The sequence below is a fragment of the Mastomys coucha genome, unplaced genomic scaffold (assembly GCF_008632895.1).
Source record: "Mastomys coucha isolate ucsf_1 unplaced genomic scaffold, UCSF_Mcou_1 pScaffold9, whole genome shotgun sequence".
Lineage (NCBI taxonomy): Eukaryota > Metazoa > Chordata > Mammalia > Rodentia > Muridae > Mastomys > Mastomys coucha.
The window spans coordinates 65,242,232-65,254,205 of NW_022196915.1; positions in this window are offsets into that span (position 1 = coordinate 65,242,232).

Here is an 11,974-nt window from a genome sequence, read left to right on the forward strand (position 1 = left end):
AGAAAATGCCTCCCTATCTTCAAGTATAATGTCTTTATCAGTAAAAAGCTATTGAGCACATACTTCACAGGGATCACTAACTTTGCCTCGCTCAGAAGTCATTGCCCAACAGTGGTCATAGCTTGTCCCATGTTGTAGGATAAGAAATCCTAGAGACTATGACCAATGGTGACATTGAAGCTAACGTGGTCATTCATGCAGTGTTTTCTTCTCCTAATCTTTTTAATTATTTTAATGGACGTTTTGCCTGCACGTCAGTCTGTACATCACACGTGTGCCTGGTGTCCTTGGGTTTCCGGGAACTACAGTTACAAGTGGTTGTGAGCTGCCATGTGGATGCTCGGACTTGGATCTGGGACCTCTGGAAGAGCATCCAGTACTCTTACCCTCTGAGCCAACTCTCCAGCCCCATTCTTTGCATAATTTTAAAAACTGTGTAAAAGGATCTGGGTAGTATCATATGTCTTTAATCCCAACACTCAGGAGGTAGAGGCAGGTGGGTTTCTGTGAGTCCAAGGCCAGACTGCTCTACAAAGTCAATTCTAGGCCACTTAGGGCTACATAGTGAAACCCTGTCTCCAAAACAAGATGAGCAAGGATGAGGGAAGAGAAGAGGAAGAGGAGAAGGAAGTAGGGGAAGAAGAGGAGGAGGAGGAAGATTGGCGGAAGATTAGTTTTGGGACAAGGTCTCATTAAGCACATAGGTTGGCCTTGAACATGTACTCCTCCTGGTACATTAGCCTCCTTGCTAATCAGGCTTGGCAGTTACCTAATTCTGTGGTACAATGGGTATTAGGACATGGAGAAACCTGAGGGGTTTGCCCCTCGGGGGTTAAAAACTCCTAATTATTTATAAATACCAAGAGCTCTTCTATTTCTTTCAAGTGATATATGTCTTATTATATATATATATAAAATACATATATGCACATATATATGCACATATATACATATATATAAAATAAAGATAGTGTTCCTCTGTGTAGCCCTGGCCATCCTGGAACTCACTCTTTAGGTCAGGCCTTGAACTAAGAGATTCACTTGTCCCTCCACCCCCATACCCTCCCCTAGTGCTAGGATTAAAGGCATGCGCCACCACCCACCTTACAAATTGTTTATATCTAATTTATATTATATGTCTTATATATGCAATGTATAATTTTATAATGCACATATAAAATGTGGTATGTTACTAACCACAGTATGAAGGGTGGGTGTAAGCAAGGGCACAATGAGACCACCACATTGGACCACTCTGTGGGTAGAAAGAGAAGTTGATTGGGGATCAAGACTATCCTCTCAGGGCTGTGGGGAGGGGAGAGAGAAGCAAAATGGCATGAACACAAGCAGATTTTTGCATGACAGTAAGTGGCATGGGGGATTTGAGCTGACAAAGGCTGACAACGCCTTTTCCAGAGATGGTTGTCCTTTAGAGGTGGATAAAGGGAGGTTCCTGGTAAACAGAAACCCACCCTTGGGCTTCGGTTTCTCCAGCCAGAGTCCTTCTGTTTAGGACATTGCCACCAACACTGCCACTGGGGCGGGGACTAGGGGTGAGGGGCACTTTTATCTTAATAGTGAGGAAGAGCTGAGCCTCAAGCAATGAGCAGAGAGTGTATGGGGGAGGGGGGCTTCAGATAGCAGCAAAAACTGTTTCCATCTTTAATGCGATAATGGTGAGCAATGGACTCATCATTTGATCTTTATAAATTCCAGCAGCCAAGTGAAGCTTATGACAACTTACTCTTTCCCGTCTTTAATACCTTGATACCATGTTTTCAAAACTAAGTCGTATAGACACAATTTTAAAATGGTCTACTTTTCTTTTTCCCTTCCCCTCCCCTCCCCCCTGCTTCTGTCTTTATGGGAAGGAGTGGGAACCAAGGAAGCAAAATTGAAGAGGGGAGGCATTTGAATGAATTTGGATGTCTTTGACTAACCAGTTTAGCCTCTGGAAAGGTCTAGAAATAACAGTTTCTCCAGGGCGGAGTGCAGAAGGCAAGCCAGGGCAGGCTTCACCATTTCGGGAGAGTTCGGGGGATGAGGCTGGGAACTGATTTCAAACACAATATTTTTGTTCTTTAGTTTTCTAAGGAGCCGCTTTGCCTAAGGAAAAGAAAGGCACTAAACAATTGCAGACTCAACTAGCTCATTGTTAGGATAGGATATGCTTGCCTCACAGCCCATAAATTACATTATCTATAACTAGACATCAAAATGAATGTGCATACCAAATGAACTTTTCCTAAAGAGAAATTTCTTGTTGGAAGTAGTGACTAGACCGCAGGATTAGTCATGTTGTTAAATTTGTTTAAGCATCTCATTAACAAGATGGGAGCTCTCCAAAAGCTTGTGGTAAAGGTACAGGGTTATTAACATTAAATACCCATACAAAAATGATTTATAAAATGAATATATTGATTATATATTCTTGTCTGTATTAAAATAGTGCCAGACTGGGTTTCTAGATGTATGGACAAACACATATATTGCAGTAGAAATCTTGGACTGTGCCTGCTATGGGCCACCCTCTTCATGGTTCTCCTAAGATGGGAAGTGCATAAAGAAGCAGTGAAATGAGCCTTTGGGTTGTCTTGCTGGAATGGGGTGCTTTGATGCAGTCTCTGGCTGAACTGGGCTGAGCTGAGCTGAGCTGGGCTGAGCTGGGCTGAGCTGGACTGAGCTGGACTGAGCTGGGCTGAGCTGGACTGAGCTGGACTGAGCTGGGCTGAGCTGGGCTGAGCTGGGCTGAGCTGGGCTGGGCTAAGGATGACTATCCTTGTTCTTTCTGTCTTGGAAGCAGAAAGGTTTTTATTTGATCCTTCCCTTTACTACTCCAATCTTGAAAGAGCAGCCCAGAGACCACGGTCACCTACTCTGAGGCCTTCCCCCAACGCTCTCTGCTCCTCATTCATCACCGAGTCTCTATCTTCCCCCAGCTATAACAGCCAGGCTTTGAAAGGTCATGAGCATCTTCCGGGTTGTCAAACCCAGTACTCAGCTGACATAACCTTTCCCTACTGGCTGACACTGTTGCCTTTGACCACTCCCTTCCCTTTTGAAATACTTGCTTCTCTTGATTTCTCTGTTTACAAAGAACAGTGAGATTGTAGCCATCTCTTCTTCCTTCCCCGTTGGCTCAACCTTTGAATATTGATGCGAGCCAGTGTTCAAGTTCAGGGCCCTCTCTCTTTTCTGTCTATTCTTCTGGGTTCTACCATTTGTCTACAATTGCCCTCCAAGTAAACGCTAATGTGACCTGTGTTTCCAACCCTGTCTTCTTTCACCCTGCATCCTCATGTATTTGATGGCAACAAGAGATAGAAACCGGGTCTGGCAATTTAGCAGGAAATGTCATTGGTTTTTGTCTTGGTCAGAAGCCAAAAATGGTAGAAAGGGGCTTTGGTTCCTGCTCTGAGGTCTTGCTGTCTCTCTTCTCCTTTATACACCTAGACATGCGCCACTGCCTAGGATCTATATGTAAGGATATGACTGAAATTGAGAAGCAGGGGGACATAGCATTGGTGAGCTCACCTCCCCATGCCTCATTAGTTTCTGCCATAAGTCCTTTGAGGCCCCCAGACCAGCAATTAGTTGGGACCCCACTTCCAGGAACCTACTTCTGCTCCCCAGGAACTCTGCTTACTAGCAATCCTCACCTGTGAGCCTAGATCACAACAGCTCTTATATAGGAAAACATTTAATTGGAACTGCATTACAGGTTCAGAGATTTCGTCCATTAACTTAATGGCGGGGAGCATGGTGACCCATAGGGAGACATGATTCTGCGTGTTCTACATCAGAATCTGCAGGCGCCAGGGAGAGAGGGTATGTGAGCTATTGGGTCTGGCTTGAGTTTCTGAAACCCCAAAGCCCACCCCCAGCCCATCTTCCTCCAACAAGGCCAGTTCCTAAAAGTGCCACTCCCCATGAGCCTATGGGTGCCATTTTCATTCAAACTAGCACATAGTCAGAGCAAGGTTTCAAAAGCATAATTTGGATCACTATCAGTTGTCTGATTAGCATTTGCCACGTAATATGTTTGTGAGGCTATCTAAAATTCTTCCATTATGAAACTCTCCAGGCCTGCCATGCTCTGTCTCCACCTTACCACATACACTCTTTTTTCCCTGTTCTCTAATCACAATGCCCTTTATGTTCTGTAGGTATCTCGAGCATCTCCCGGGCCTGGATGTGGTACAAGGTGTTCCCTTTGCCAGTGAGGTTCCTTCCCCAGATTCACAGGGTTGCTCCTTTCCATTCGGTATCATCTCGGTACGAGATTGTCTCTACCGTTGAAACTAAATCAGTCGTTCTCTACTCTATACTCTCCACACTATCTAATGCTATCTTGTCTTCTTGCTTATACATTAGAGTAACCACTACTTCCAGTGCAGAGCGTAAGCATCCCATCAACAATGCTCTCTGCTTTTGTTCACTGCCTAAATCTCAGTGATTCAGCCTAGTAAAAGCTCAGTACATTACTGTTAAACAAATGTGTAATACCATTGTCTCAACTACTGCTCAAAGTGATTACTTCCATCCATACCTATATACCTACCTATGTGTGTATGTAAGTATGCATGTATGTCTTCATTTAAATCACAAAACAACTCTGGAGCCAGATATGATGAATATTTCCATATTTTGCTGATTAGAAAACTGCAGCCAGGAGAAGCCATAGCCCCAGGATGTTGTGGTTTCATCCAGGCAACCTCCCTCCAACATCCCTGCTGCTACTCCTGGCAGCTCACTGCTTGGTTGAGGCTGCCTGTCTCAGATCTATCAGTATAATACCCAGGAATGAGAGATAGAGACACCCAGAGGAAGCAAAAGAGAGATGAATTCCACACCATAAGCTTGGGAGCAGTGGTGCCTTGGAGAAGGGGTCTCTGTGACCACCACAGTCTACAGGGTAACAGTCCACAGTGGCAAGAAGACAGTTCGGGTCAACATAACTAAGTAGCCAATGCTGGCTCAAACTTGGGGAGCTGGATTTCAGGTGGTTTATTTGAGGCATGTTTAAGCACAATAAACTTGGTGACGTTTTTCCTGGTGTCTTAGTTAGGGTTTCTATTACTGCGAAGAAACACCATGACCAAAAGTAAGTTGGGAGGGAAAGGGTTTATTTGGCTTATGCTTCCATATCACAGTTCATCATCAAAGGAAGTCAGAGCAGGAAGCTGGATGTAGGAGCTGATACAGAGACCATGGAGGGGTGCTGCTTACTGGCTTGCTCCCCATGCCTTGCTCAGCCTGCTTTCTTATGGAACCAGGACCATTGGTCCAGGGACAGTCTCAGCCACAAAGGGCTGGGCCCTGCCCTCATCAATCATCAGTTAAGGAAATGTCCTACCCTGTAGCCTGTAACCTACAGGCTTCCCCACAGCCCTCTCTCCCCTTAAATGACTTTAGTTTTTGTCAACTTGCTATAAGAAGAATCCAGCATACCTAGTGTTAATTAACTCAATCCTGTGTGTACAGTGAAGCACACATACATTTCCTTGAGGAACAAAGTATAAGCTTTAAATAAAGTTCAGATGTAACTGCATTGAAACTCTGTAAAGTACATGTGACACCTTCCATAAAGATGGATTCTATAGATTGACTTATGATAGGGGTCTGGAGAAGGGTCCAGTGTGGTCTCCCACTACACAGATAGTGCAAAGGTCACCATGCTAGAATGCTCAGCTGCTATCAGCCTTCTGGACAGATAATAGGTAACTCATTCCTTCTCTTGAAGGAACAACCCCATGCGCTAACATTCCAGGTTTCCCTATTGTTTATCTGCTTCCCACAGTGCATGCCTGTAAAGTTAGCAACTAGGAGGTTGAACAAGAAGGATCCCCATGAATTTGAGGCTAGTTTGGGCTACACCATTCTGATTGGGCTTTAAAAAAAAATTCCTTAAGTGCCCAGGAGGGTATTTGTCCATCCCTACCATTCTCCAACACTAATGGAGATAGAGACCATGAGGACAGTGCCGGCCCACATCCCATTGGGAGAGCTCCCTGCTGCACACCTGAACATGTATTCCATGTGAGATCCCCAGGACCCATTGCCTGTCTCAGTTAATGCAAGCTGTTAACAACAAAATAGCACAGACTATAGGGTCCCACAGGGCCCTGGGAACTGATTTCTTGTGGATCCAGAGGCTGAAAAGTTCACGATCAAGATTTGGTGGTTAGCAGGGGATAGCCGGCTCCTTCAGACAATGCTTCTCACTGTGCCTTTCAGAGCAAAAGGGTTACAGAGCATCCTTGAGCCTCCATGTGAGGAAGCTAATCTCTTTATGAAGGCTGCTTTTCCTAAGAGCTCTGTGTCTTCATACCACCACACTGAAGATTGCCAGTCAGCATACAGGTTTGGATGACATTCAAGTCTCTTGGGGGTCCCAGGTGACCTTGTTATTGCCTTTCTTGGTACAGTGTTCAAAAGCACTTCTCATCCTTTTGTGGTGCAAGGTTCCTGTCAGCTGGGATTCTATACAATCTGTTTTCTGAAATCTTCTACTTATGTCTACTCAGTCCTGAACTTACAGGAACCACCTTTACCTTCCCAGTCCCATGGGGACACTGATCGTTGGTTATTTCCTGTGGCTCTGTTCTGACCTCTATGACCTCAGGTCATGACCTTTCCTCCTTTAGTCTCTGGAATCATCTTAATCTAAGACTGTTTCTTGGCCATCAGTTGCTGTCTGTCTGTAATCGCCTTTGTTGCTCTTTTGGGCTACCTGATGTCACAAGTTTCTGTGTCAACTCGACCAACCAAACCCCTTCAGGCACAGGTGTGGTGTATGTGTGTGTGTGTGTGTGTGTGTGTGTGTGTGTGTAAGTGTGAGCATGAGTGTGGATGAGTGTGTGTGAGTGTGTTGGTGTATGGTGAGTGTGTGTGCCTAGTACTGCTGAAGCTTGGATTTCGGTGATCTAATTCACTCTTCCCTCTGCTAAAAGAGATGAGACTTCAACCAGATCTGCTCTCTGCCCTACTTCAGCATCCCAGTGTAAGAAATAACAAATGTGAGTTTTTTCTATCAAATACTGTAAACTATGTGTTTAGGATAAGGAATTCAAGCCTTTGTATTTCCTCCCTACCCCCCCCCACACACAGTAAAACATTTTTGTTTACATAGAAGACCACTGCTATATTCCAGGAATTCGATGGCCTGGAGCAATGACCCCTTTCCCCTTCCTTCACTTCCAGTTGCACTAATTCTTTTCAGACTAGCCAATTATATTAAGACTGTGAAGTCAGATACCAGCCAATGGGAAAAGGACATAGTTATCACCTGACTCAGAATAAAAACCAAATGCACTTCCTGTCTCTGTGTGTTCATCCTTCCCAACATACCCTCTTGATCAAGAGTAAAGTTTCCTTTGTCCAGGGTCTTCATGTAGTAAGGAGATCTCTTTATTTGCAATCCTGAATTTACCAGGACCCTTTGATCCCTAGCTACAATCTAGGTTTATCCAACATCCCTGGGGCTTTCCAGGAGTCCTGCTGTCAAGCCACAGGGACAACTGTGCCTGATCTTTCTGCTTCCTTCTCTGACTACCTTCCCACAAAATTACAGGGAGCAGAAAGCTGTGACTGCAATCAACCTGGCACATGTAGTCAAGAATCCAGAGAGGCTGCTGGTGGCCCAGAGGCCTTCCCACAATGGAACACCACCCTGGCTCCTGTCTGAGCCCTGGATCTGCTCATGATGTTGCCAATGATAGGAGAGCAGTAAGAAGTATTTATAGAAAGCAGTACGGCCTGGGGCGACTAAGCTACAGTTAGCAATTAAGAAGCCACAATTCTCATACACACTGACATCCGAGAGAGGTTCTTGTTAGTCAACTTTCTGTTAATGTAAAATAAAAATACCCAAGATAATTAACTTAGAAAGAGAAAATGTTTATTTTGGCTCACTGTCTGGAAGATACTAGGTCATCACCAAAAGGCTCTGTTGCTTTAGGCCTGAGGCGCCACAGTGGAGTAGAGCGAGCCTGCTCACCTCATGGCTGGAATGAAAAAGAGAAAGGAAGAGACTGGGGTTCGATGCTCCACACCCTTCAAAGTGACACCTGCAATGACATATGCCTCCCAGTAGCCCCCACAACCTTGAAGGTTCCCTAATGTTCCAACACTACCTTCTTCTTTTGGCTTTTGGCTTTTTTGAGACAGGGTTTCTCTGTGTAGTCCTGGCTGTAAAACTCATTCTGTAGACCAGGCTGGCCTCGAACTCAGAGATCCACCTGTCTCTACCTCCTTAGAGCTGCCATTAAAGGTGTATACCACCATGCCCAGCTTCAATACTGTCATTCTAAGGAGCAAGGCTTTAACACATGGACCTTTGAGTGGCAGGAAGGGCCCAACTGTAGTGTAGCCACGTGAAACCTCACTTTTCATTGTGGCTGCTACTTACTCCTTATTCACAGTGTTCTTTCTGACATGGTCTTTCCATATGTTGTGGGCAGCCAGCAGTAAATAAGGCTCAAGTAGGGAGGGTGAACCTGGAGGTTAGTTATCTGCCCGGGGGAACAGATATTAACAATTCCACTCTTTCTTCACAGGGGTGGGATCCTGGGCATTGGCATGCATCCTGGAAAGTTTTCTTCTTCCCCCATAATTCACCCTCATAGACAGCATAGAATTTAAGCACATGCATGCAATGTATAAGACTCTGAGCAACTTGACTTGTTCTTTTCATATGCATTCATATGTATTCATGTATGTGTGTGCATGTATGTAGAGAGGATTAGTCAACTTTGATGTCTTTTTTTGTTGAGGATGGCCTTTTGCTGGTATTGTAATGTTAAGTACTGGTAGCCCCACCCAAGGCCTGGTTGCCCCCAGAGACAAGAGAATCTACGCTTACAATGTGGCCTTGCTCCCACTATTGGTTAAATAAGATGCCAACAGCTAATAGCTGGACAGAAGAGACACAGGGATGGTTTAGGGTTCCCAGACTTGGAGTCAGATGAGAACCACATGGAGGGAGAGAAGAAGGTAGAGAGTGGAAGAAGCCACCATAGGGAAGGTGAATGAAAATATAGGCATGAGGGCTAGCCAACTAGAGTTAAGGGCTGCCCAGATGGAACATGGCAAATTATAACTTGGGGTTATTGATGGGGAAGTAGATTCTAATAGCATAGTGGATATGTATCTGCCCAGTTTTAGTGCTAATTGCGGCTTATTATAAATATAAAGGTTGTGTGTCTTCTATCTGAGAACTAAACAATCAAAGGTGAGGTAGAGAAGCTCCTGGTTGAGATTAAATATTTTCTACATTCCTCAATCCCTCTCTATGTAGCAGTGAATTAGTTAATATGCTCTATGCTCTCCACCAGAGCCCTCTGGATTCACAAATGAAAGACAAACACATGCTGGCTTAATTTTGATATGCCTTGACTAGCTCAATGGTGGGGCACTTCTAAAACTCCCCGCAGCCAGCAAGCACTCCAACCCTCCCCCCCCCCAGCATTCCTGACTTAACATCTCCTAAATCTATATTTTATCTTTGCTGCCCTGGCTCCTTCTGAGCGGGCCCCCTATCTTTGCTGCCTAAGAAGCTTTGGGCGGCCGCTTTCCTTCTTGTACATGCATTTCAGCCATTACTTTCCTCCTATTCCTTCCTGGCACGGTCTGTCCTATCCCAGCCTAGAAGTCCCGCCTCTTTCATCCTGCCCAGTCATTGGTCATTGGCTCTTTATTAATCAATCAAAAAAAATTGGAGACAGGGACCTTCATCATTAGGGCATGCAGATTCCCAGTTTTGGGGGCCAAATTAAGACAAAGCATTAGAACCAATTCCTTACCTCTCTACCTTAGGTTTTTCTTACCTTTTGAGCCAGTGCTTCTGACTGAATCTGGGAGACACACCTTCACCTCCCAGACTTGTGCTGTGTCCAATAACCTTGGCATAGAGGACATTCCTCAAAGGAGGAACATAAAGTAAAATATACAAACAAGCCTTTAGCACACAGCAACCATTGGCAGTAATGGAGGCCCACACCCTGCTGGTTCTATTCCAGGGCCAGGAACCATGTCATGCTGTCCCTTACACATGGCCAAGCAAGACACGGCCCTGCTTGTTCGACTAGCAATACTCATGCCCCAAGAGTCAAGCGTAGCATGTCTACATGGATTTCTTTTAATAGCACACCCTCTTGTAGTCTTTTGCTTAGCTTTTCTTCCTCATGTAGAAACACAATTTATCTTTTATTCTATCATGGGGTATCCACCAGGGAAGACTGCTTGAACATGGATTTAAGCCAACAGAAAGTCTTTATTAGCCAGCCAGTGGCTACCTGGGATGTTCAAGAAACATCCTGGGATGTCTTTCCCAGGGGGGAGCTTTTAAGCAAAAAGCCATGTCCTGGGTTGACATACTTCAGTTAACAAGAACAGTTAGTCAGAAGTAGAACTATGGAAGCAGGGCTCATATATTTAGAGACTTTCCCAGACAACAGACTTTGGTGAATTAGTTCTTCGTTTTCATTTTGGCAAGTGGTGCTGTCTACATGTTGAGTTTTGTGGCCTGAATGATACTTTCATCATGGAAGCAGTTGAACTAAGATCTGGGCATCAGTTACAGTTTTGATGAACACGTGATCATTGTATACACAGTGTGATATGTCCCTTCCCTTATACATTCCGTACCGATGCAGTCAGAGTAATTAGTCCCTCCACCACCTCAAACATTTACTATTTCTTGGCAGCCCATACCTCCTTTTGTCTGATCCTCTCAATGTCAGAGTGAGTAGCTGGAACTTTACATCCAGCTTGGAAGATTTTAAACACCCTCCAAGGTCTCTCTTTGCCTACTATTGTGCATAGATATATTTTCCAATATGATATCAAATTTTAATTATAATTTACGTTGACTAGATGCTCTTTACAGGACATAAGACTGTTCTTTGTGCATATATTTGTAAATGGCTTTACCATTCGTTGGGAGAAATGGATACAATCTATTTTAATTCCATTCTACTATTACCAACTGACTTCTATAAGGTTTGTCTGACTTCTGCAGATCAACAGACAGGAGCTGCATCTCTCCAACAGGTGTGTCTAGTACATCACTGCCTCATTTGTATATTGCTCGGAATAACCTTAAAGGCCTTCCTCAACAAATATAATTTTATATAACTGGTGATTCCACACCACTAATAAAAGCCAGTGTTAGGAGAGGTGGGGCCTGCCTGTGTTTCACCACCGAGAAAGCTGAGGAGCAAAAGATGCAGCTTGAGCCAGCCTGAACTTCACAGTGAGTGGAGGGCTTGCCCAGGCTCCTTCTCAAGACCTTGTCTTAGAAAAACCATACCAAACCACACCAAGCAAGAAGAAACCTGAGCTAATGACTTAATTGGTGTTAGATCCTCACACTCCAGCTTCTTTAGGGCTGCTTCATGGATCGGCTCAACAAAAACCCTCACAAGACACTGGTTCAACTCATCAGTCAAAATTCCCCAAGTTAGGAAAAGTGCTTTCTTGCTTGCAGATGGCATCAGAGCTGATAATGAGAAAGGATCGGAAGGCTGTAGAATAACCTCTAGGAATGGGTATCAATCAAAGAAAAATCTAAAACAGTTTTTCTTAACTTTTTTTTTTAAACTTTGGGGATTAGATAGATAGCCCAGCAGTTCAAAACACCTACTGCTCTTTCAGAGGACCAGAGTTTGGCTCCCAGAACTCATATCAACTCCTCACAACTGCCTGTAGTCCAGCTCCAGGAGACCTGACATTGACATCTTCTTGTCTCCAAGGGCGTATACATATGTGGCATATGTTCATATTCATGTAACCATAAATAAAAAATAATAAAAATATATCTTTTAAATTTATTTCCGTGTGTGTGTAAGAGAGAGACAGAGAAAGACAGAGTGCTATCTCCCTGGTCTTCTAAATAGCTTAATATAGTAATCAATGCAGTCATATCAATATCTATACAATCTATATAACTGAATATGTCACATTTACCTAGCAA